Source organism: Lepidochelys olivacea, assembly GCF_965140295.1.
Source record: "Lepidochelys olivacea isolate rLepOli2 genome assembly, chromosome: 22".
Classification (NCBI taxonomy): domain Eukaryota; kingdom Metazoa; phylum Chordata; order Testudines; family Cheloniidae; genus Lepidochelys; species Lepidochelys olivacea.
The window spans coordinates 13,580,710-13,605,773 of NC_140432.1; the positions used below are offsets into that span (position 1 = coordinate 13,580,710).

At 42.3% G+C, this 25,064-nt stretch overlaps 1 long non-coding RNA gene across 1 annotated transcript; it reads right to left on the reverse strand.

Annotated features, from left to right (window-relative positions):
* Window positions 1-299: 299 nt before the first annotated feature.
* LOC311511460 lies at window positions 300-11,202 on the reverse strand. The gene is made up of 3 exons (XR_014709294.1): window positions 11,085-11,202; window positions 7,576-7,629; window positions 300-973 (listed from the first exon to the last, which is right to left on the reverse strand). It is a non-coding gene; the product is annotated as an uncharacterized lncRNA (long non-coding RNA).
* Window positions 11,203-25,064: the final 13,862 nt, after the last annotated feature.

Below are 25,064 nucleotides of genomic sequence, written 5' to 3' on the forward strand. Positions count from 1 at the left end.
GGTGCCATCAGTGCGGTATGCAAAGCCCCCAGCTTGATCAAAAGGCTTTCTTAGAAGTGTGGTTTTGGAGGGAAGAAACCTATGCACTGACCCCTTTCAGTATCATCTGATGCATGCACCATGATTAGAAAGAGCATGGGAGTTAAAAATAACCTGTGGAGGAGGCACTTTTAATGAGCAATTATCATTCCATTCCATTGACTTCTGCAGCAAGAATCTCCATGTGTTTAGTCTTCTCGAAAGAACATGCCAGATGTTAGAGTGAGTGACTTGTTAAGTCCCTGAATACTATTCTCATTGGTGCGCTGAACCATTGTTAGTTCTTTTTTATGACTATTAATATAATTGGACTCTGAACATTGTGTCCTGATAATGCACAAGAATCTTGGCTGACTTTCTAACGGGGGCCCAGTTTGTGAATAGAAGGTGTGGACAGTATGTGACAGAACAAAGAAATGTTTCTGCATGCAAAAGATCTCCTGTAACTTAATCATAGATGGAATCATTTGGCTTCAGAAATTATGCCTCCTAGCAAAATCTGATTCTTGCATTTCAACATCCTGAACTGTAGTCTTCAAGGAAGCTTTTGTGCTCTCAAACACTGTTATGCTCCCAAAAGAGAATGTTCTTCAGAAATGATTGACTACAAGGCCAATTCTGCCTTCACAGCATTTTAATATGGAGAAAGCAACAAGTGAAGAAGGCTTCTTGTTGCAAAATGACTGAGACACATTGCCGTTCAGGCCTACACAGAGGAGCTGTAACTGGATTAAAATATAAATCTGTATATTGGGATTTTACATGCTACGGAATCCACCCTCTGTTTTTTAGCCAGATTGGCCAAACTCAATGAAGTGCATCATCGTTGGTTTAGCCTTGCCTTTGGTGTCTCTCAACAGATGCTCATTAAGATCAGGGAGCAGCGTGTTTGGAGAATAATAATTCTCGGACTCGAATCTTTGATCTGAAGAATCTGGGAAAGAAAAGGACAGAAACTGCAGCACCCTGCATGGAGCAGCCTGATTAGCTACCCCAGGTTGATCAACTTTTCTGCCAAATGTAAACAGAGCTTGAAAAACAATGGAGAGTGCTGTCTTTGCAATCTTGACTCTATACTACTATGATGTTTCATTACTGCCTCTGTTGCAGGCTTGATCCACTTCATATAAGCCTAGAGCTGAGCTGAATCTTTGCCCAAAACCTAGTCTCGGAAGAATATACTTTGGGGTTAAAAATTAACATTTATTTGCTAATATTTCAAATTTTCACAAGGCTTTGAGCCTTATTGTTTACGTCAGGACTAGAAGCATCAAAATACCACAAGGGTGACTCTTGTGGCTCAGCCAAACAGCGGAGAGATAGGTAATCTTGTAAGTGACCCTGATCTTGCAGGATTTCCAGAGTAACAAGTTTTGATTAAAGATGTATAGATTTTGGATGGACCTTTTGGGCCAGATTTTCATACTTGCCTTGAGTAGTACCTTACTCCATAAGAAGGAACTTTAAAGCTGTGGAGTAAAAGCTGACAATATTAATGACCACAGTGATGCAGTATTGGTCATACATTTCGGATTTTTGGAAGTATAATCAAAAGGTTAAATCAAAGCCCAGCATATGTTGTGGCAACCTGGGAGCTAAATTCAGTGATAAGATCCCCTGGTGTCTTTAGAACTTCTGTGTGGCAGATTGGAAATTCTGTGACTAGGTAAATTCAAAATGGGATGGTTTTGCTGAATGAAATATGAAATAAGGTTGAGACTTTCAAGGCCATGTACGGGATTTAGATACATTTTTCATCAATTTTAATGGAAGATATGTATCTAAAGGGGGTTAAATATCCACAGGCAACTGCTGCATGGTGATACCATATTTTTCATAGACTCCCCAGGTGGCTCAAGAAGAATAGGATGTGGAACCTTTCCACTAGAGCTGGTCAGAATTATCCTGCAAGGAAAATGTAAACTCCAAAATATTTAGTTTCCAAAATGCTGCTGTGGTGCCTCATGGGAGTTGTAGTCTAGGTGCCTCACGCTCCCATTCTCCTGTATAGACTGTGCTTCCTGGTCACAGACATCCCTCATGATGCACCATGGTCTTCCCTCTTGGTGAGGGGAGATGGTGCATCATGGGAGTCACATGACTGTAGTGCATCATAGGAGATGTAGTCCAGGTGTTGGGAGCATAGAGGAGAAAGGGGACATGAAGAAACTGAACATCCAGGTGGCACTGCAGTGGTATATCTGAATTGAAATATTTCAGGTTTGGGGCATTCCTTTTTTTTTTTTTTTTTTGGTAAAAAATTTGTTTTCTACAGTATGCAGACTCTTTTAACAAATTTTTTTTAAATTGAGCCAAAAACCCAATTTTCCTCTGAAAAAACAATTTTGACAGAAAAATTTAATCCAGCCCAACATTCAGCATACTCTAGGTTACTTGTTTTATGACCCAGAATGATGGTAATCAGGAACATTGCCATCTGTTTTCACATGTCCTGTGTCAAATGAGTCTCTAGTTTACAGGTGTCTGCATAGAGAGGTGTCTGTCTTTGCAGAAATGCCCAAGGTTGTATCAGACCAGAGAACACAACTACCTTCCCTCCTTCAGAGCTTGTTCTTTCAGACTGAGGCATGAGGCATGCTGATGGGAAAGCTGACAGTGTGTCTACACATTGTACCTATTCTGAAGTCCTTCAGATGCTGCCGATGTGACACCTTTTAGACAAATAAATTAGCCATGGTGTGAAATATGTTGACAATGAAGAATCAAATAATCAGTTACACTTGAGATTTTTGTCAGAGGTGCTGCATTAGGTGCTTTCAACTTTGTCCTTGTTTTTTATTCTTCTATTGGCAAAGCTGTTTCTAGAATATCCGCTATTGTTGCTAGAAAAAGTGGCTTCCTGTGATATGAAGTAATTTTTGAAATAGGAAACATATGGCTGGTCCCTAAAACAAAGCAATATTCAGGTGCTGATGGGTTACATCTCCAGTCACGTTACAGGAAGCTCTGTGTGTGTGTGTGCACATTGGAAACCTTGCTGCAGAGGCTTTAGCCCTAATGTCTGGGGGGAAACGGAATATTATTTAAGCATAGAAATATATTTACACTTTTAACTGTGTTAAAATCCTCTGCTGTTACTACTTTAAACAAACGCCACTCAGCATTACTTATATACCACTCTGCATTACTTATAATTAATTAGTAATACGAAGCTACATCCACTACTAACATAAATCAGTGTAGCTCCATTGACTCTAATATGCATCCAAGTTAAAATGATCTAAGAACACAAAGAATGATTTTGTGCTGGGCTGGGACATCAGGAGAACTGGATTCTGTTCCTATCGCTGACACTGGCTCACTGTGGGGTTGTATGCAAGTGACGTCACCTTTCGGTGCCAAATTTTCCCTCTTCTGTAAAATGGGAATGTCACCACCATCATCATTGTAGAAAATCCCGAAGTAGCCTCCTTGCAGATCAGATGCCGTTCAGATCAGTCTTTAGCTATGTCCTTAACACAGTCTGGCTGGTCGTTCAGTCTTCATCTATCCCTGGCTTATTGCGACACCAAAGGCTTTCGCACCCAGGTAGTCGCCAATTGGTAGTGGCTGGCATTCCTTGGTAAATGCTTTTTGAAATTCATTGGTTTTCCATCCTGGAACTAGAAAACCACCAAAGCTCCTTAAATTTTTAGGTTTTCTGTCTATCACACAGGTGTTCTTGAGGGGTCTAAAAAAGCAAAGGGAAAGCTGCTATAGTGGTGGCTAATGGGATTGGTGGGGTGTCCTCTCCTCTCCCCAACTTGCTGGAAGATGGAAAAGCCTCCGGTGATCAGGGCCGGCTCCAGCATTTTTGCCGCCCCAAGCGTCAAAAAAAACAAAACCAAAAACCCAACCTTGCCGCCAAACACGGAGGCGGAGTGATGGTGCGGCTGCCGAAGAAGAGTCGCATCCCCGCCACCGAATTACCGCCGAGCCCAAAACGCGCTGTGACAGAGCGGCCGCTGAATTCCTGCCGCCGCTGAGGGCAAATTGCCGCCCCAGAGCCTGACGTCCTGCTGCCCCTTTACATTGGCCACCCCAGGCAGCTGCTTGGTTCGATGGTGCCTGGAGCCGGCCTTGCCGGTGATTGTTGTAGTCAGATGTTCGGCTGCGTGTGTTCCCTCTGTATGCCGTTGCAGCTCTGCGCAGGTAGCTGGCATAGCAGACCCCCGGCCAGGTTTATTGTCAACGAAGCACATTCCTAGCTCCTCGGATCGATGTCTACAGTTACACTAGCACATGTAGACCCGTGAACAATGCATGCAATGCAGTGAATGGCAGGACTTTCCATTCCCTCCTAGGCTGGCCAAAGACAGACCCTCTGAGACTTCATTTTATACACCAGTACAAACAAGTTACGTATTGTCCCTCTGACATAGTTAGTTATTGCCCCCTAACGTGGGCTATCACCCATTACCTTGTATATATTGGTTTGATCAGAACATCTCTATCCATTATACTGTCATCCTGACTGTATCTTTGAGAGGTGAGTGTGTTCCTGGTTTGTTTTGGCAGGGGGGGTGGGGGGGGTCTGTACCATACTTGGTATCGGGGTGTTCTGGTACCATCCTTCTGGAATGTGTTTTGTGAGTGTCCTGTGCCTAGCCTTTCTTAGGAATGTGTGTGTTTTTGCAATACCAGCCCTGTTCTTGCCAGGCTCTGTGAGTGTGTACGCAGGCAGAGCCCGACTCCTGCTCACAGCCTGTCTCTTGCTGACTTTGCTTTATATTAGCAAAGCTTTGACCACTACTTTAGCCCAGGCCTCAGGTCTCATACCAGGCCTCTGATATAAGGGCTTATGTCTCAGGCTCTCTTCCTACTACATTCCCCCATTTTTTGTCTTTTTATGGGGAGGATGTTTATTCATCATCCCAGAAAAGCATAATGCATGGATTGAATATGAGCCAGTGAGCTAAACACTTTTATGTGGTTACCTTACTTTACCACCCACACATTCATGCCCCATCAGTCTTTTAGTCTGCACATTCCCTCGTACAACTGATGGACAGATTTTATTTTCCAGTTGATTTTAGTCCCTTATGGTGGGCCTGGGAATGTTAGGCCCGGGACTTTGATTGAGGAATGTAGTTTTATGACTGAGCCTTAGAGGCACTCTCAGATAATTAATATATATGAGAAATATGGTTATGGTGCATATATTTGCCGTGTATATGGATGTGTGTGTATAGTATGTATGTGTACATATGACACCACCTTATATCCAAGCATAACAATCAGTTTCCAATTTGGTATTGTGGTTTGGCCCTTCTAGTACTGCAGATAGCAACACACTCCTATTAGGGCATTTACAGTGACCACCTGTATCATTATTGTAGTAGGCTAAGTGTTTTGAAATACTGGAATAGGTATTATAGTGTGTTTTACAGTGCTATGTATATGAGAAAAAAACCCAGAAATTTGGAGTAGTTACATTACAAATGAGGCCTTTACATACAGATTTCTTGTAATTAGTTACTACACAGTACTATCCATCCATGTTATAGGTTACCCTTAGTGCTGGTTGTCACCCTCTGGTAAGCTTTACTGGGCAGGAAACAGAACAGTTAGTTTCTCTCTTCCATTGGTTGTATTGCTCTGTGATACACCAGTAGCTGATGTTGATCTAGTTATTTCTTATAGATGCTGTTTTCCAGATAATCTACTGAATGGACCAATTCATTAAATATTCCTGTGCCAGGATTTAGTATTGGTACCCAGACACTGAACAAGATTGTTTTGAATAACATGTGCCTCACTTAGGATGCAGTGTCACTGACCCCAAATTATGACTAGCGCTAGCAAGGATTTTGTTTACCTAACTTGTAGTAACTGTGTAACTTAATGATTTCTTTACCAGTTTGTTTTTTCCTTGCCTTCATGTTGTTTGCTGCCATTTGTTTGTTGATTTTTACCTGTGTTTTGGTTAAACAGTTTAGCAATGTTATGCACATTGTAAACATTGTATGGCAAAAATACAACAGTTGTAATCAAATGTTCTGAGTTACTCTGCTTGTGTTTTTGATCCCTGGGCTAATAAAGCCTAAATCCAGCCCTTGGGACAGGAACTTGGATGGAACTAAAGCTTGGGTCTTTGTATTTTTTCTTCCCCAGTTGCTGTCCCTGCCGCTTTGCTTACAGGCAGTGATAATACATATCTCGGTGAAAAGACTCTGTGTAGTGGTGCTATGATCCCTGAACCAAACCTTCATGCCAATGTTTTTTTCTGCGCTTTGACTGAAAAGGTCAGAGGCTGAACTCCCTCCTGCTCTGCGAAGTTTCCTTTTGCTCAGACTTGAAGGCTTGGTTCAGGCTCGTCTCCAGCATTAATATTGCTCCATGTAACCTCATCGAGTTTGGAAGATTTGCAAACCTTGTATGAAGTCTGTGAAGAACTGGGTGGCAAACAAATTAAGGGTTATATAAAACGGAGGTCAATTTGCCACAGAACTCTCACTGATGTCAATGGGAGTTCTGCAGGCTGGATGGAGGGCAATATTAGGCCCTAAGAGTTTATCTTGTCTTTATTTCCATTCACAGAGCTCCAGCACTTGCAATTGTTTTCTCTGCTCCAAAGCCTCTCTCCTCTGTCCTCGGTGCTTGCTTCCATTATCACCCCGTTACCCAATTAGTACCTTGTTAACCATCCACACCTGCAGCATTCTCACTCTTAGACAAGTGTGCTGTTGCTTTTAACCCTTTGTCTGTATATTACTAAGCACGGACCACAACATACTGTGCAGCAATTGAAAAGGAAATGTATGTCCTAGCATTTGCAAAATGCTTGCTTTAAATTCCTTCACAAATATATACAAAACAGACCACAGGTCTTTGAGAACCTGTTAAAAAAGAGGGGGAAAAGGCATTTGAATCTTCCAGGAGGCACTCCAGGGGTGGGGACGCCCATTACAGAAGACTATTCTATAAATGTCCATTATGGAGATTCTTGCACCTTTCCCAGAAGCTTCCCATCCTACCTCAGTGTTCATAGGTTGTTGCTTACACAAAATTTCATGTGACTGTTCCGTGTGACTGGTAAAGAGTTATTCATGATGGGGCAGTACAAGCAGAAGTCTTTTGCATTCAGAGCTCTAAACCAGAGATGATATAGAAGAGTATTTTATACTCTATGATGTAGCTCCTTGGGTCCCAAAATGCTATAATAAGGAACCCAGAAAGCACAAACAAACTACATGCGGGAATTCACCTCAGAATTGCAGCTGCTTCCGAGGTGATGCACAACCGCTGTTTAACCACGCACAGCACCTTTACACAACAGCTTAGCACAATGGAGCCTTGGTCCACGACTGGAGCTCCTAGATGCTACCGTAATACAAGTAATAAATGGAAAATAATACTGTGTCTCATTTAAACTGCAGGGAGGCACAGTGGAAAGAAATAGCAAGAGATAATGGAGAGCCATCAACAGGAAGCAAAGGGCACAGTTTCTAAGCCTATATCTGTGATTTAAACTAGAGGGCACAGTGAAAAGAACCTTTCCTCAGTTGTTCTATCCTAGCCATGCTTTGGAATTACCTGATCATCGTTGATTATCCTTCAAAGATTGTGTTCTCATTTTCCAAGCTGCATCTGAAGGGAAAGATGCAATATCAGAAAGAGTAGCTATCCGATAAAGACGGGGTCATCCAGGAACTGAATGCGTAGGGTGGGATGATTGTGCATGTCATTGCATTTTATTCACTGAGACACACGCAAAGCAGTGGTGGCTGGATGTATGGTAAACTCTGACATTCCTGCACAGTGGACTGATGGAACCCGATTTTGTTCCTCTAAACACAAGTGGTTGATTAGCACCGGCAGATTCATAGATTCCAGGGCCTGAAGGGGCCATTGCGATCATTTAGTCTGACCGCCTGTATAACACAAGCCATAGAACTTCTCAGAAAATAATTCCTAGAGCAGATCTTTTAGACAAAGATCCAAATTTGATTTAAATTGGTCCGTGAGGAAGAATCCATCACAACCTTGGTAAGTTGTTCCAATGGTGAAAACAGAGAGAGCGCACAGGAATCGGCATGTCATGGAAATGTGAAAATAGAGCAATATATGTGGCAGAGAAGAAAATATATTTTGGAGGGCTCCCCAAGGAGGATGTCTGAGACGGTGGAATGTCATCATCGCAGATGAAAGGAACTTCATCTCATTGCCAAATACGTTGCCTTCTCCAGGCAGTGCAATGAAATGAGGCCATTTAGTTTGCATCCAGTGTGTTATACAGTGGCTGCTTCCCAGACCATCCATCCAACATACAGAGAGCAACAAAACTGTAGACCACACGTTATATATACTCTATAACCATCCAATTTTCCAGTGACTTAGCTCTTGTCGTTACAGGACTTAAATATGGTGGAGTTTGGGTGTGAGAGGAACTATGATCTTATGGTAAAGGCACTGAACTGGCACTCGTGAAACCTGGATTTGCTTGCTATCTCTGGCACAGACTCTGTGTGACCTTGAGCAAATCCCTTGATCTTTCTGTCCTCCATTCCCCATCTGTGAAATGGGGATGATAATAGTTCCTGTATCCCTCCTTTGGTCTGTCTTGTTGGTTTAGATGGTAAGCTGTTTATGACAGGGACGGCTTCTTACCATGTATATATCCCTAGCACAAACTCAGTTGGGACCTGAATGCACTTCTGTAATAATAACTTTGGGGAACTGGTATATTTCAGGGAACGTAAACTTTGTGGAATGAGGGTCTCGTTTACGTTCATAGTGGACGCAATCTTTTTCTCTCTGTCACCTAGCTACTTACATGGCTCCAGTCACTGTAGCATGTGGATTCCTCCCAAATATTTAATCATAAAAGTACCAACAACAACTGGTATGTATTTGGCCCCTTGTTAATGTCTCTGTATAAATAGCAAGGATTGAATGGGTCATGGAGATCTACTCGTTCATCCCTGGAGATGACCCCTCACGGTCAAGAATAAGGAGGCACCGATAGGTCAATATTGGGGGATGTTGGTGTTGCTGCCCATGCTGAGGTCTATTCCATGGATTAATGAAGGGTTTCAGTCTCTAGGGTTGTCAGCTGGCCCTTTCCACCTGCAGCAAACCTACTTAGAAATATGCCAATTCACTGTGAGGGCATGTGCTGCTGCTCTTGATCAAGCCTTGCAATTTTCACACTTAAACAGCTGATCGGCTTTTCACACTTAAACAGCTTAAATGGCTACTGAGAGTGCATAGACTTTATCAGGGAACCCTGAGCTATCAGGTGGGAATTGAGAGAGACTTCACAGACTGCTGGGAGCAAATAGGCTCCAGCAGGGATCCCAGAGTTTGCAAGGGGAAAAGAGCTCCAGGTGGGGAAGGCCTGGGAGACCCGCCAGTGTGCAGAAGACTGGGAGTTTGTACTTGATGGAGATTTGAGAACTTTATTTTTGGAATGATTTTGTTATTTTAATAAATCCACTCCCAAGGGCGGGGGGTGTTAACTCAGAGTGGAGTTTGTTTTTGTAGTTTGATTGCAAGAGCCCTGAAAAGTGGGGGAATTGAGGCAGAGCAACCTCTGGCCAGGAAGGGGGCGCTCAGGAGGCAGCTGACTCTGTTACAGAGCCCTTTAAATGTTAAAGTGGAAGAAAGTATTTTATTATTAGTTACCATAGCCTTATCACTTTCCCCTTTGGCTAATCGGTAAACCCAATAACTGCTCAACTTCCCTCCTCCCCCCAAAATAGTATCTCCTCACCTAATAGCTAAGATTTAATAGTAAAGCACTTTTAATGAGTTCTCGTTGCACTATTTAAAAGATTTCAGATATAGAACAGTACACTGACTGGTGTACTGTGAAGTGTCAGGATGAGAATACTGTATAAGAGGGAATGTGTTAAATGGCTAGAGCAAACCATCATTGTGGGTTACTGAACATGCCACCTTAACCTCTCTCTTCATCAGTGTTCCCATTCTTAAAATGGGGATAACAACACTGACCTACCTGGCAGAGGGCCTTATTCTCCTGTTTCAGGATTCAAGCTACTTCCATTGGGAGTTAACTGTAAGCTGCAGTGGGAAAACAGGACTCCATGGATGTCATGATTAATTAAAATGTATAAAGCGTGTTGAGATCCTCAGATGGAGGGTGCAAAAGAAGCCCCAAATATTATTATGACTTAATTATTATAGACCAGGTCTGAACTAGAACACCAAGGGTGAATCCCCTTGCGAGTTCAGATTTGGAGCCAAATCTGGATGTAAACTTAGCATCCGAGGCTCATCTCTAGTTTTAATGATTTAATATATTAATTAAACAAGACTGTTGGAATAAAAACCCAGCCCATGTTGTTCTGTGGCATCTTGGATTATATGTTCTTTTATCATGTTAGTGAGCATACGAACAGTGTTGCATAAGTCAGCATTGTCCAGTGGGCCCAGCTAGTCATTGCTCCGATTTAGCGAGGTTATACAGCCCTATGGTTTTAAATAATTTAGTGCTGTTTAAAATAGCTATGCTCTTTCCCGTATATAGCAGGCTGCTGCCAGCAGCTTGCCCAATCAGCAGTTTTCCTAAGTCTTTCGTCACCACTCCTGCAGCCAATGAGAGCCCACCCTTGTTCCGAGACCTCTCACTGACGACCAGAGTAGTGAGGGCCTCAGATAGCTGATTGGCAAGCCATTGTCCAATCCGTGGCTTGAAAGCATCATGTCTCAAGCACTGATTCGGCTGTGTTCAGTCCAGACTCTAAGCAGCCCCCCAAAAGCTGCAGGTATCTTAACAGCCACCCTCCCCAACCCAATAAACAGAGCAGCCTGCTGCTAACAAAGGAAGCTCTATTTCCATTCCCTAGAGAAACACACCTGTAGCCTTAGGAAACCAGTGGGAATGGCAATGCTAAAACTCACTGCATGACCACAGTGGGGTGAGAAGCTGGTGAATAGCAGCACCTCTTGCTCACATGGCCAGGAGCAAATGGCACCCGTTGCTGGGAGTGAACTATATAGCAGGCCCGGGCACCCATTGGTGTGATCCCACGATGTCATTATACATTGATAAGAGGATAATATCATGCACAGGTTCCTACCGTTGTCTAGCCTGTTGGGTTGCAAACAGAGCTGCATCCTGCTTTAACTTCCAGCAATGCAGCATAGTGGGCTTGAGTTTTGGGTAGTGGAGGGAAGACGGCCGGGGGGAGAAGAGAGGACAGTCCTGCGCATATGTCTTTACAAGCTGAGGAGCAAAAACTGTAGCCCCCGAACCTCCCACTCCCTTGACGGTTGGTTGGTGTGCCTGTCTATGAAAGAGCTCGTCGCTTGTCCTACAAAAATGATTTGTTAGACAAGTACAGCAAGAGTTGAGAGCGGTGGGGAGGGAGAGAGGAGGGCAGAAGACCTTGGGATGGATTCAGGAATGACTGATGGGCTTGACTGAGAATTCTACCCATTTGAAACCTTGCAGAGGGGAGGGAGAGGAGGGGAAAGAGGCTGGATGTCTGCTGCAGTGTCATTCTATTTTATTTCCCACCACCAAATGCAAAACTGGTTTTAAAGAGATACATGACAAGAAACACAAAGCATGCACCTTTCTCTTAAAACTCCCAAACAAAGGGATCCGAGGCGAACACCTCAAACAATGGGTAGTTCTTTCCCCTCAGGCCGTTGCCTTTCTCAGCAGCGGTTTGTTTCAGGTTTAAATAACATTCAGTAAAGGAATGAATTCAAATGATGATGACCTTGGAAAATGTGGCTGGTTTTTTTCTGTCTGAAGAGGAATCGAGTTCAAATCATGTATCACCGGAGTTGCTGTGATCTGAGTCTCTTACTTGTTTCTTGGCAATAATAATATTCATATTAGATATGATATGATATCATCCTCTCATCTTCTCCCTCCCTCTTTCTAACCCTCTCTTCCTCTTTTCTCATCCTTTCCCTTTCTCTCCCCCTCTCCCTTTTTTTTTCTCTTTGCTTGCCAATTCAGGCATTCTCACATACATTACCCCTTCCTTTCATCTCCAGAATGACCTGAAATGACCTTTTGCCTGGCACTAGACGTGACTCAACTGATAATAGCAGATATTTGGGGGCCTCAAGCGGTAGATTGTCTGAGCACGTAGAGGGGGAAAAGAAAAGAAAAAGACCTTTTTTTAAAGGAAAGCATTAGTTTCTCTTTGTAGCAGCATTTCCTGCAAGGTAGTAATTAATGACACATTATGCTACTTACTGACTGTTGCATACAATCCTTCAAAAGCTCCTCTTATACTTTGTCTATCCCAAAGCTCTATTATATTTGAGGAAGGAGGGTCTGGGAGAGGGGCGGATAAATCTGTCTCTAAATGGTTAAAATGCCGTCACCGGAATACTTATGCCACCAGCTACTAGCATTCTGCATTGCGGCTCCTGCGTCTTTGTGTCTCCTCTTCCAGCCAAATACTTCTTGAAATGGCACAAATTTACTTCGGTCTGAAGTAATCAGCACTTTAAGATGCCTAATCTTTGCAGCTGTTTATTTCTTTGTTGTCCTGTTGAACCTCACTTCTTTGTGTATCTCTAACCCTTCGTCTTACGGACTCGCCTGCAGCCAGCTTCACTGATTTTTTTTTTTTTTTTTAATTTTAACTATTTATTTGGATACCCAGTGAGGTTGGGAGAGTTACCACAGCAACGACTCTGAGTCTTGAACATGAAAGGGCTCTTATTGTGCCATGTGCTGCCTCAGAGAGACAGAGAAAGGGAGAGAATTCCTCTTTAAAGAAACAATGGCAAGACATCATGTGAACTCTGGAGGCTTTAGTAGAAAATTTTGAATGGAAGAAGATGGTGCTACACTAAGCTGCATTTATTTTTTCTCGTAGTTATAGAACTTTGGAAATATATCTTTTACTCTCCCTTTTCTGTCTGCTCATCCATTTGTCTAGTCTGTTTGTCCTGTACATACACTTGTCTATTAGAGGTAGACCTGGGCTAAAATTCTGGATCCAAACACCACCAGACTTGGAGAGATGTTCAAAACCCAAACCTAGGTCCCAATCCTGCAATCAGATCCATATGGGTGGACCCTCTGCACAGGCCCATGGAAATTAATGGGGCTCCCCATGGCTCCCCATGCAGATCAGATTGCAGGATCCGGGCCCTCAATCTGAGTTTTGCAGCTTTGCTCCATCCCTTCTTTGAAGAGAAAGGGACGGTAGAAGAGCTCAAAGGCCAAGAAATGATAACAAACACAGTATGTGTATGCCACACTGTCAAAGTATATTTCCCATAAATATTTATTTTATGTATTATTTGTACTGTGGTGGCCCTAGGGGACTCTGTCATCGGCCAGGACCTCATTGTGCTAGGTGGTGTATAAACACAAGATATAAATATGGCTCCTGCTCCAAAAAACTTGCAATCAAAATACTGCCTACCAGTGGTCCCTGCAAAAGATTTGGGGCTTGTTAACAGGGGATGTTACTGGACCGCAAGCTAGGCTGTGACTCTACAGATCACTAGCTTGCTATGCAGTAACGTCTGCGTGGATACTGCTACAGCGCTCTAAAACTTCCATATTGTGCTCTGACATACTTCTGCTGGAAACAGGAGACCATGAAAGTGCACTGTGGAAAGTGCACATTCGCAATGTCCACACAGGACGTTTCTGTGCAACAAACTACTGTGCTGTAGATTTACACTGTCCGTTACTGTGCAGGGACATCCCAGGCAGACAAGCCCTAACCGTACCTGGAGATATTCTGCATGTAGAATGGCCTTTAGAAAGTAGATTTATAATCCTTTGGATTTACGTCTGAGATCCTCAAATGGATTGAAATGCTTTACTTGTATCTCACAGCATACTGTAGTGTAATTGCCGTTTAAAATCAGCCAGGTTATTTAACCAATGTTAATTTTAGCCCCATTTTTTCAGAAGTGGGGAAAAGTGTAACCTTGAACTCTGTGCCTCACAGCAGATTAGTGGCAGAGCTAGGAATAGAATAGTTGACTTCACCCCTCATTGCTGGCTTTAACCAAAAGCCAAAATGCATTAACTTTTGAAGAATCTTCTGCAAGTGAAGTCAGTTTTTTTTAACTACTACTTTGAATTCAGAGTTTTATCACTGTTTGGGGTGAGGAGATAGAATAGCCATGGGGAGCTCGCTAAGGAAGAGCAGAGAGAGACTGGATCAAGGTGCCTTTCCAGGAATCTCCGCTCTTTCAGCTGGAAAGGTTTGGTTTTGTTTTGAATGGGTCGAATGTGAGAATTTGAATGTCGGGGTTGGATGAGCCTCAAAGCTCAATATGAAATTCTGCCAAATCCTCCAAAGTTTATGTAGTTTGTGGCGGGGAGACTAGGTAGACCCTCCCAAATTCCACATGGCTTCCACACTACGGTTGCTAGACCTGGCCAAAACGTTTTGAATTTTGCTGAAAAATTTCATAGAAACATCAAATTTTGACAACAAAATGTGGGAGGGGGCAACTTCATTGAAATTTAATGTTGTTCTTGCTGCATTAAGTCAACCGTGTGGCCCATGTATAGTGTTTTCCATTCCTCTTTCCATTGTGAAACATAAACCTCACTGTTTTAATCTGTCATTAGTGTCTAATATAAAATAGGCAGGACTAGCAACATGGCTGAGTTAGCTCTGTGGGAGCAACTGTAACTTTGTGAATCCTTTGATTTTTGAGTGCTTGATCTCATAATCTTGTTACTACTCTGTGTGTGTGCGCGTGCACGTTGACACAACATCTGGGAGGTGTGATTCCCTGTTCGGGCAGACATACATGCAATAGGTCTATTCAAGGTCGTGCACTAAAAATAGTAGCTTGACTGCAGTAGCTGCGTCAGCAACTTGGGCTAGCCTGTCTGAGATCCCAGGTATGTACTCAGTCGAGACATATGTTTTGTGTGTGTGTGTGAGAGAGAGAGAGAGTAGAGATGTTCCCAGAACATCAGTGTAATAAGATTACTTTTCTCCAGGGTTGTAATATATGTACCTTGAAAATGTTTAATATTTGAATAACATTGTCTTAATACTTATGAATTACTTTCTCTCTCTGAAATGCAAGTTCAAGCCCTACTCTTATTAATTACCTGGGATTGCAGATCTTTTCTTTAAAGGACACTTACTAAACTGAGTCAAGTGGATTAAAATTACTGTTGCAGATGAAGGACAAGGCAAATCATGGTTTAGTGCCTGAAAAGCTGAAGTGATGATCGCATATCCCTAAGCATGTTAAATTGTCAGCTGTCTAAATGTCTGCTATGGTAAATGACTTTTGGTCTCTTTTTAATATTGCAGAACATCACTAGAAAGTTCGGTTCAGATCTGTTAGGAGAAAATCAGAATTGAACTTTCTTCTAAAATTCAAATTAAACTTTTCTTTGACTTAAATAAAAAACTTTGATTTAACTTTTATTTCTTTTTAAGTAAGCAAGTGTAGCACACTTGAAACTAAGTGTCAGATCTCCTACAGGCTGGTCCACACAGAGGATAATAGCCTACAACTGTCCACCAACTAACGGAGCTAGTCCTTTAATTCAAGCAGCACAGGCCATGCTTTGGTGTTGAAGGTCCCAGGTTCGAATTCCTCCGATGATACGGAGGAATAATTCTGCAAGCTCTTGGTTTGTCAGGCTATATGTCAGAACAACAAAGTTCAAATCCATGCCCAAACTTCTTCAAAATTTGGGGGAGCAGGGAATGTCTGAAGATCCAGGTTTTTTTGCAGCTCATTATAAAGATAAGCACCAGATTCAGACCTGATGGGTACACTTCCTTAGAACCTATGTCTGCCCTCTTGGCTCCTACCTACACCCTCCTGTAGTGGTTCCTGAGGTACTCCTTTCTTCCGGTTCCTGGTCATATGAGTTACACCAGTGCAGACTTCCATAGACTCCGTGGTCTGATTCAGAGGTGATGTATAATTGAGGGTTGTAAATCACACACTGGTAACTGGGAGTGGGTCTTAATCCAAGTTTGAAGGCGTTTAAAGCATGTACATGGTGGTATAACTTGTGCTTTGAGGGAATCAGAAGAATTTGTACATTAGACCAACTCAGTCTCTGAATTTGTCTGAATGTTTGGAACTGTAGCATTTGAGGGTGCTCAAATCCAAGGCATTGGTTTGAGCCACTCTCTAATATTGTCCTTAAATGGAAATACTAAAATATAACAAGAGGCTGTTCTTACTTTTGTACCCTGGCAGAAATCAGGAGAAAGACTTCAGTGTTTCTCTCCCTTTGGAATATTAGGCTGCACAATAATCTTTCCAAAAATATTGTCCATATAGATATATTTAAAAAATCAACCCTCTATTTATTTTCTTTGATAATTTCCTGGTGAAAGGCGATGGATGGGCACCCCTGGTAAGGGAAGTGCTATGGATCACATGTCCTATTAAGGTTCCATTTATAAATGGCTTATAAAGAGTAAATAATGATGGGTAGATGTTATGTGCATGTTACAGAAATGAATATTTTGACTCTAAGCTCTTTTGGAAAGGGGCCATTTTTTTTTGTCGTGTGTGTTTGTACAGCGCCTAGAACAATGGAGTCCTGACCCGTGACTGGGGCTCCTAAGTGCTATTTCAATACGAAAAATAATACTAAAGAGGTAGCATGTTGCTTGGCTCTATAAGAGTCCATAACAACTGTTTAACTATTACAACTTTTTTCATCATTTAACTCTTTATATATGGAAACTTAATAGGCAGAGTGACTGTCCCCTGTTTATCCAAGGAACTGAGATACCAGAGGTTGAACGTGCTTCCCCTTGCACACTGCCCCAACAGATTGCCAGCCAAGAGGGAGTTCCGAAGCCTTGGCCGCTAGGCTGTGGCTGCCAACAAGTCCTGCAGAAAAGCCATGGTAAGTGGCCATCTGTTTGCTTGAAACTGGACTGAGACCCGCTAAGGGTATGTCGACACTGCACGTAAACCTGGGTCTGTGGGATCCGGCGTGGGGACTTTTTTTCCAGGCCCACGATTGAGCATCCACATTGCATTGTAAACCTCGGCTTACAATGGCTGAACCCGGGTCTCACAGCCATGCTAATGTCTCCGTGCTGCGCTACACAAACCTTCTGACTCGGGTCTGTGGTTTTGGCTGCTCCACACGGTCAAACGATAAGAGTTTGGACATAAGTTGCAGTAGGACTTGTGCTCTGACCCACCTTCCTAGCAGGGTCTTAGGACCCCGAACCTGAATGCATGCTGACCTGAGTCAAACTGATTTGTGTAGGGTCAGAATGGGGGGTTCAGCTCAAACCCGAGTCAGAGTCTTGGCTTAGTGTTCAGTGTAAACATTCCCTAGGGCACCAAACAGCCATCTGCTGCTAATGGTTTTTTACTACAGTCACTTCAGATTCAGGCTGGATTTGAACCATTTACTCGGAGGCGAAAGGCACTATAGACCATTACTGACGCTGAGGCATTTCGTCTTCCATAATCAAATACTTAACCTCTTAACTTCAAAATGTTTGGGGGGGAAAATTGCTGAGAGGAGCTTGGGTTATTATGATGAATTCTTTTTAGAGTCATTGAGCATATGGAAATGGCTGTTAGTAGCATTTGTATGGCTTAGTCATTTGGAAATGGAGAAACATAAAAAGGAAATTTTGTCCTCAGCGTGCTGGATTGTGTTTGTATGTTTTATGAGACATTGAGCTGGAAACGTCAGCATTACTTAAGAGTTTTGACCCTTCAAACTTGGGTCTCCTTCCAACTGGCAAGTGAACAGTGCTAACTAAACAACAATGCTTGGGACTGTTTAGCTGAGTTTGCAACTATTATTCTTAGAGACTAACCAATTTATTTGAGCATGAGCTTTTGTGAGCTACAGCTCACTTCATCGGATGCTGTACGAAAGCTCATGCTCAAATAAATTGGTTAGTCTCTAAGGTGCCACAAGTCCTCCTTTTCTTTTTGCGAATACAGACTAACACGGCTGTTACTCTGAAAACTATTATTCTGTTCTCCTTAAGGAGAAAGAAAGAAAGAAAATTAATTAGGAAGGAGGAAGCCTTCCTGATCGACCCTATCTTGCCCCTTCCTTGCATGCTTGACTTTAACCCTACTGTACTGACCACCTTGAGTGATAAAACTTGGAGTCTGTGTTTCTAACTGAGACCATTTTATTTGGAATGGGGAATTGGGAGTTAGGACATGTGGGTTCTGTTCTCAGCTCTGCTATTAATTTCACTGCATGATCTTCGGCAAGTTACTCAGGTTTTTTGTGCCTTACTTTACCAATCTGTAAAATAGAGACAATGAGGGCTTCACTGCTTGTTAACTAATGCTTATGAGTAGACCGAGATCCTCAAATGAAAGAGTGACATAACTGCAAAACATACTATAATCCATCAGAGGCCCAAATCATGCCATTCTTACTGAGGCACCTCTGGGCATTGATCTTGCAAAGTGGACTGTGGGATTTGGATTTAAGAAGTTCCTTTAGAGGGCTGGTGAAAAAATGACAATTATTTAAAAATTTTCAGAGATTTTTCTGATTCCCTCCCCCCAATGAAATGATCTATAATGTAGCATTTTGTTTTTAATCAATTCAAAACGAATGAATGAAGTGTTTTCTTTTGGAACTGAATGGGATCAAAATGAAAACATTTCAATTTTCCTTGGTTGGTTTTCTTTCCCCCTCTTTCTCTCCCTTTGGTTAGCCCCCTCCCCCCATCCTCTTTTGAAGGGGGAAAGAAAGGAAACCCCATATCAAAAACTGAAAAATGTTCATTTTGATTAATTTCATTCAAAAAGAAATTTTTTTATTACCATTTGTTACATCATAAAACTAAAAAATTTCAAACATGAACATTTTTGTATTGTTGAAAAAGCCATTTTTCACGGACTTTTTTAAACTGGCCGTAGTTACTATTAAGGTAAACTGTGGTCCAGATCCTTACTGCTAATGGTCTTTCAGTGGCCTGCATGAAATGAGTTTGGTGTCTCAGTCCATTTTCCATTGGGCAGGTGTCCAAAATGAGGATAATGATACAAACTTTCTTTGTAAAGCGCTTTGAGATCTACTGATGAAGAGCACTATACAAGAGCTTGTTATTGATACTGTAATAGCCCTTAAGCACTGTTGTAATTGGTGCCTTTATTGGGAGTCTCAACAGGGAGATGAAAAAATCATCATAAATTCACCCCCAAGACTGATCTACACTCTCTATCCCTTAAAGTCAGCGTTGAGGCACCTTTGCAGAGCATTTGAAGCGTGCACTGCTGCTTTCTGCATGCTGTAGCTGTTTTCTCGATAAAGAGAGGACTAGAGTACAGGGCTGTCGATCCTAGATCTTTCATGAACATTAAGTTCACAACAATTAATATGGTTTTGAAGCAATCATTGGGGATTCGTATATCCGCACATACAAGTGAAGGGTAAAGTTGGTACTTTGGTGTTGGCTAGGCTGGTGTGTTTAGATATAGGTAAAGATATAATATATATTGCTGAGTCAATTGTTGAGTCTGTTATGTGTGAATTGTATCTTTCAGAGCTTGTTAGGGGCGCCAGGCATAATCTCTCGTTTACATAGTTAGTGCAAATCTAAATAAATGAGTGACTAAAATAAATACTGTTTTAGGCTCCTATGAACTTCTTCAGGTTAGGTAGAAATGTAAATGTAGAGGAATTCTCATCTCAGTCACACTGATGCAACCCCAGTGAGATCTGGATCCTGCAAACTTTCATGCTCTTTCCAGATGTGAGTAAGCCCACTGAACCCAGTGGGACTACTCACGTGTGTTTGCAGGATAGGGGCATGAGATGTCATCAGTGTCAGTGAGAGCAGAATATGGCCCACTATGTACTTGGAAATCGTTTTTAAAACTGGTGGGACAGATCCCCAGCTGCAGTGAATAAGCTTAGCTCCACTGACCCCTGCTGAGAGTGTGGCTGACTGCTTTTATTAAATATATTGGGGGAAAAAACACTTTTTCTCTCAAAATTTACTTTTGCCTTTACCTGCTGGGTAAATTTCTATTGGAGTTCACAATGCTAGAAGCCCACTATAAGACCCCTAGATGTCCAAACACCACTGCACGATATATGAAAGAGTTCAATTGAGCCTTAATCATTTTGGTGGTTCAGTAATACAAGTAAGCTGTCTTAAAGTGTACAGGGTCATACCTTCCTGAATTCTTGAATAAGAAGAATTGTAATGCAACGTGTATTGCCCTTGTGTCTTTGATATTTAAAAAGTAATTTACATAGCTGGCTTTTCTTCTTTTGATGCATAGGTTATTTAAGTGGGTAAGACCCATTAGTGATAATAGGCTACTTGTACAAATCTCCTGCATATTGGTAAAAGAACAGACACTGTTCTAACAGCTCCAAACTATTTGAAGTTTTTTGCAGTGGTTTCTCTTCTGCTGTTAGTGAAAGATCTGTTTTACAGCACATCAAGGTCTTTCACAAGTCAAGTGTGAACCATTTTCCCATCAGTCAGAGAGCTCCCTTTTCAGTAATATGATGCAGCAAAACACATATTTGGCATTATGAATTGTATCCCTAAGTGATGCTTTTACAGCGTTCATGCAATCATTGATCGTTGTTGTTTAAACAACAAAGAGTCCAAATTCTGCAAAGACTTACCAGCGGATTTAGCTATTAATACCGGGAGTTAATCTTACTGACTTTTAAAAAATGATGTACTTATAAAAGCAGCATATTTTAAAAACTCCTCCATTGGGGCAACTTTACTGGGGGTTACATTTTATAACTGAGATATGAATTTATTCCATTGCATTTACATTTCTAGTAAATGAAGGGCCACAATTCTATCCCTTGTTTTGTAGCAGTTTCATAGCTAGGTGTCTACTACTAGACCTAAAATGGAATGTGGTAATGTATGAAACCGCACAGATGTGTTAAAAATTCATCAGTGGGACTAGTCACAGTAGCAAGCGTTGTACTCAGCAGTAAGGGGCACAGATACTATGGTCATGTAAGCAGTCAGAGAGAGAGAAGTGTTTGCAGAACTGAGCTCTTACGTGTCAACTTTAAATCCACAGGGCACTTCACATACAGCAAGACACTTACTTTGGCCCTTGGAGCTTGTAATTCAAATGGATAAGTTGCTGAACAGAAGAGAGAGGGTGTGGGGAATTATTGATGAAAAGGAGGAGGGAAAAAGGATTCCTGGAAGAAGTCAGATTTGAAGGGCAAGGGAAAAGTGTTGGATAAACAGTGGGGGATCATTCAGGTGAAATAAAAGCAACCCGGGCTGCAGACAGAAAAATTAAGAGGTGTGCGAAAGGGATAAGATTTATGGAGGAGCTCTGGAAAGACCAACATGGAGAACAGATGAGGCAGATATAATAGCAGGTCCTTCCAGATGGCAGGAGCTGCAGAGGGGGAAGCTTTCTCACTAACAGCGGGGAGGGACAGAGAAGAACAGAAGAACGGCCATACTGGGTCAGACCAAAGATCCATCTTGTCCTGTATCCTGTCTTCCAACAGTGGCCAATCCCAGGTGCTCCTGAGGGAATGAACAGAACAGGAAATCATCAAGTGATCCATCCCCTGTCGCTCATTCACAGCTTCTGGCAAACAGAGGCTGGGGACACTATTCCTGCCCATCCTGGCTAATAGCCATTGATGGACCTATCCTCCATGAATTTATCTAGTTCTTTTTTTGAATCCTGTTATAGTCTTGGCCTTCACAACATCCTCTGGCAAAGAGTTCCACAGGTTGACTGTGCACTGTGTGAAGAAATACTACCTCTTGTTTGTTTTAAACCTGCTGCCTATTAATTTCATTTGGTGACCCCTAGTTCTTGTGTTATGAGAAGGAGTAAATAACACTTCCTCATTTACTTTCTCCACATCAGTCATGATTTTATAGACCTCAATCATATCCCTCCCTAGTCGTCTCTTTTCCAAGCTGCAAAGTCCCAGTCTTATTAATCTCTCCTCGTACGGACGCCATTTTATACCCCTAATATTTTTTGTTGCCCTTTGCTGGAACTTTTCCAATTCCAATGTATCTTTTTTGAAATGGGGCGACCACATCTGCATGCAGTATTCAAGATGTGGGCATACCATGGATTTATGTAGAGGTAATATGATATTTTCTGTTTTATTATCTATCCCTTTCTTAATGATTCCTAACATTCTGTTTGCTTTTTTGACTGCCGCTGCACATTGAATGGATGTTTTCAGAGAACTATCCACAATGACTCCAAGATCTCTTTCTTGAGTGGTAACAGCTAATTTAGACCCCCTCATTTTATATGTACAGTTGGGATTATGCTTTCCACTGTGCATTACTTTGCATTTCTCAACATGGAATTTCAGCTGCTATTTTGTTGCCCAGTCACCCAGTTTTGAGAGATCCTTTTGTAGCTCTTCACAGTCTGCCTGGGACTTAACTGTCTTGAGTAGTGTTGTGTCATCTGCACATTTTGCCACCTCACCGTTTACCCCTTTTTGCAGATCATTTATGAATATGTTGAATAGGACTGGGCCCAGTACAAACCTCTGGGGGACACCACTATTTACCTCTCTCCATTCTGAAAACAGATAATTTATTCCTACCCTTTGTTTCCTATTTTTTAACCAAGAAGCTGCTGGAACACAAGCGGAGGGAGCAGGAAGCAATTTTTAAATGTTCAGGAAGTAATGCACCTTTAAATGTGTAATTACAATGCATTTGCCAACTGTTTAGATGTCCTTGGTCACCTCCCTTTAAAGATATGTCGACACTGCAGTTAGGAGGGGTGATTGCAGCACAAGTAGGGATGCCCAAGCTTGCCCGCTAAAAGGAGCAGCATGAGCTAGCTGCCTGAGGACAAGCCCGCCTGGAGTGCTTGGTATGTACTCAGGTAGCTAGCCAACTCCACCAGCCATGCTGCCCTGGCTTCACCAGCTGGTTTTAGTGAGCTGGGTTGATCAAAACTAACTTGGGTTTGCCTACATGTGCTGAAATCATATTGCATCTGCAATACAGATGCAATACAGTACCCTTTATAACAAATACTGTGAAATGTATCGAGGCTCCCTAAATCAAGGCTTCAAGGGGCTGCTTTTGAAAACTTTGGCTGTAATTTCTACGCACCCCAGTGGCTCCATTTGTGAAGACTAAACTCACAGGGGGGGTTGTGAGGCTAAACCGGTGAGGGCCAGATCATAACATCCCTTACTAACCTGAGTAGTTTCACTGTCTTTCATATGGCCCGTCATATTTATCCTGGGGTGCAAATGGAAAGGTAGTAGTAACATCTCAAGTAACCAACTTTTTTTTTTTTTTTATTAAGGGTTGGGAAAATTCAGCCAAGTCTGATTGAAAAGAAGAGTGTTTGTGTGTATAGAAGCAATTTAGATTGCAAAATCATTGCAATAAAATCAGGGAATGGAGAATTTGGGCTGTTCAATTATTGTGCCTTTTCCCAGCTCCCTCCTCCAGAATGTGATGAGTTGAATACAGCGTTAAACTACATATGTATGAAATGTAATATGTAATTCAGGGTTAAAGCCTAATCATTTTGTAACTGCTGTAAAATTTGCTTTACAAATGTCTTTCCATTCCCCCCCTTTCCAATGTACTGTAAATGCTGGCAGTGACCATTTTCTTTTTCGTTGTTGTTGAAGTGCCAAAGTTGAACTCACCAGTGACTTAAGTGGAAAAAAATGAAATGGGTCCATTTGTTTCATTAGGATGATGCATGTCCTGTGAAAAGCACTTGGAGCTGGAACGTAAGGCAGACCACACTGGCTGTGTGCTGAGAGATGACTGGGAAAATGGATGTTGCTCTTTGGTTTTTAATGTAATGGCTCTAGTTGCGAGTATATGAATGGGTGGAGAGTGTGTGTGTGACACTCTGCCCTGATATGGGACATGGTACCACCGCTAGCCAAAGGGGTTCTGCTTTAGTTTAAGGCTAGAGGCACGTACATTCGGAGCTGACAGATTAGGGTTCTGTGCTCAGCTTCCCAGGTGGATGGGTGTTACCTATATAATGATGGATTTGTTATTGTTTTTGAGGCCGCTTTTAGGAAACGCACATCCTAAAAACACAAAATTCCCAGATCATATCAGACCCACGGCCCATTTAGTCTGGTATCTTGATCTCAAAAAATGGCAAGTAAGCGAAGCTTGTGAGGAAGGTATACAAATCCCCATAATGGACATTTATGGCATAGCCTTCTGTGATGGGTGGCCCCTATCTCCTGGCAGCACAGTTCAGCACTGCAATTAATTCTCTGCCTCTGCCCCGTGTGGCTTTCAATAAGTCCAATGAGGCTTATGTATATGAACAGTGCTCCTTCAGGGGTCTAGTTTATTTAACCCAAAGGCAGAACATTATACAAATAGGCCTCTACCCCAGTATCCTAGCTGGAGGGGGAAGGGGCTGAGTTAACCTTAGTCCATCAACCCCACTGTGTACAGGTCCCTTACCAGTGAGGCTTTCCGGATCTGGAACCCTGTTCTGGAGCCAGGGCCTCTTGTCATCAGCTGGGGAGGGGTCTCTCCTCTTGTGTCAAGGTCCCCACAGAGGTCAAACCATGACAACACAACAGCATATAATTCCTCTGATCTGGGGCTCCTGTTTCTGCCTGGTGAAGCCTTCCGTTAGAACCAAATTTTGCTGAGGCTTGGCTTTTATAGCTCTTCCCTTCTGGAGTCTCCCTAGTCTCTCTACTGTATTGTACTGCAATTTTTTGGAATGTATTTATTGTATGTACATACACCCCCTCTTGGGACACATCTTATGCCTGGAGTAGCACTGCACACTCAGAATAACAAAGGTGCAGGCACCACTATCAAGTATTCCCTTGAAGAAGACACATTTGCTATGGCTTTCAGTCACCCCTCCTTCTTCATTCAGCTTTACGTTGCCTGGAGGGAAGGAGTAATAGGCTGCTGTCTCTTTCTCTATTACAGTAAATGCAATAACCTTGCAGAAAAATCACTGATAAACCACACTCTAAATACTTGTGAAATACAAGCTGAACATGATAGGTCAGATCCTCAGCTGGTGTAAAACGAGGTAGTCTCTTTCACTTTAATGGAACGATGCCTATTTATGCTGAGTATCTGGCCCTGTAATTTTGGCTAATCCCTGTGTGCGGTGGC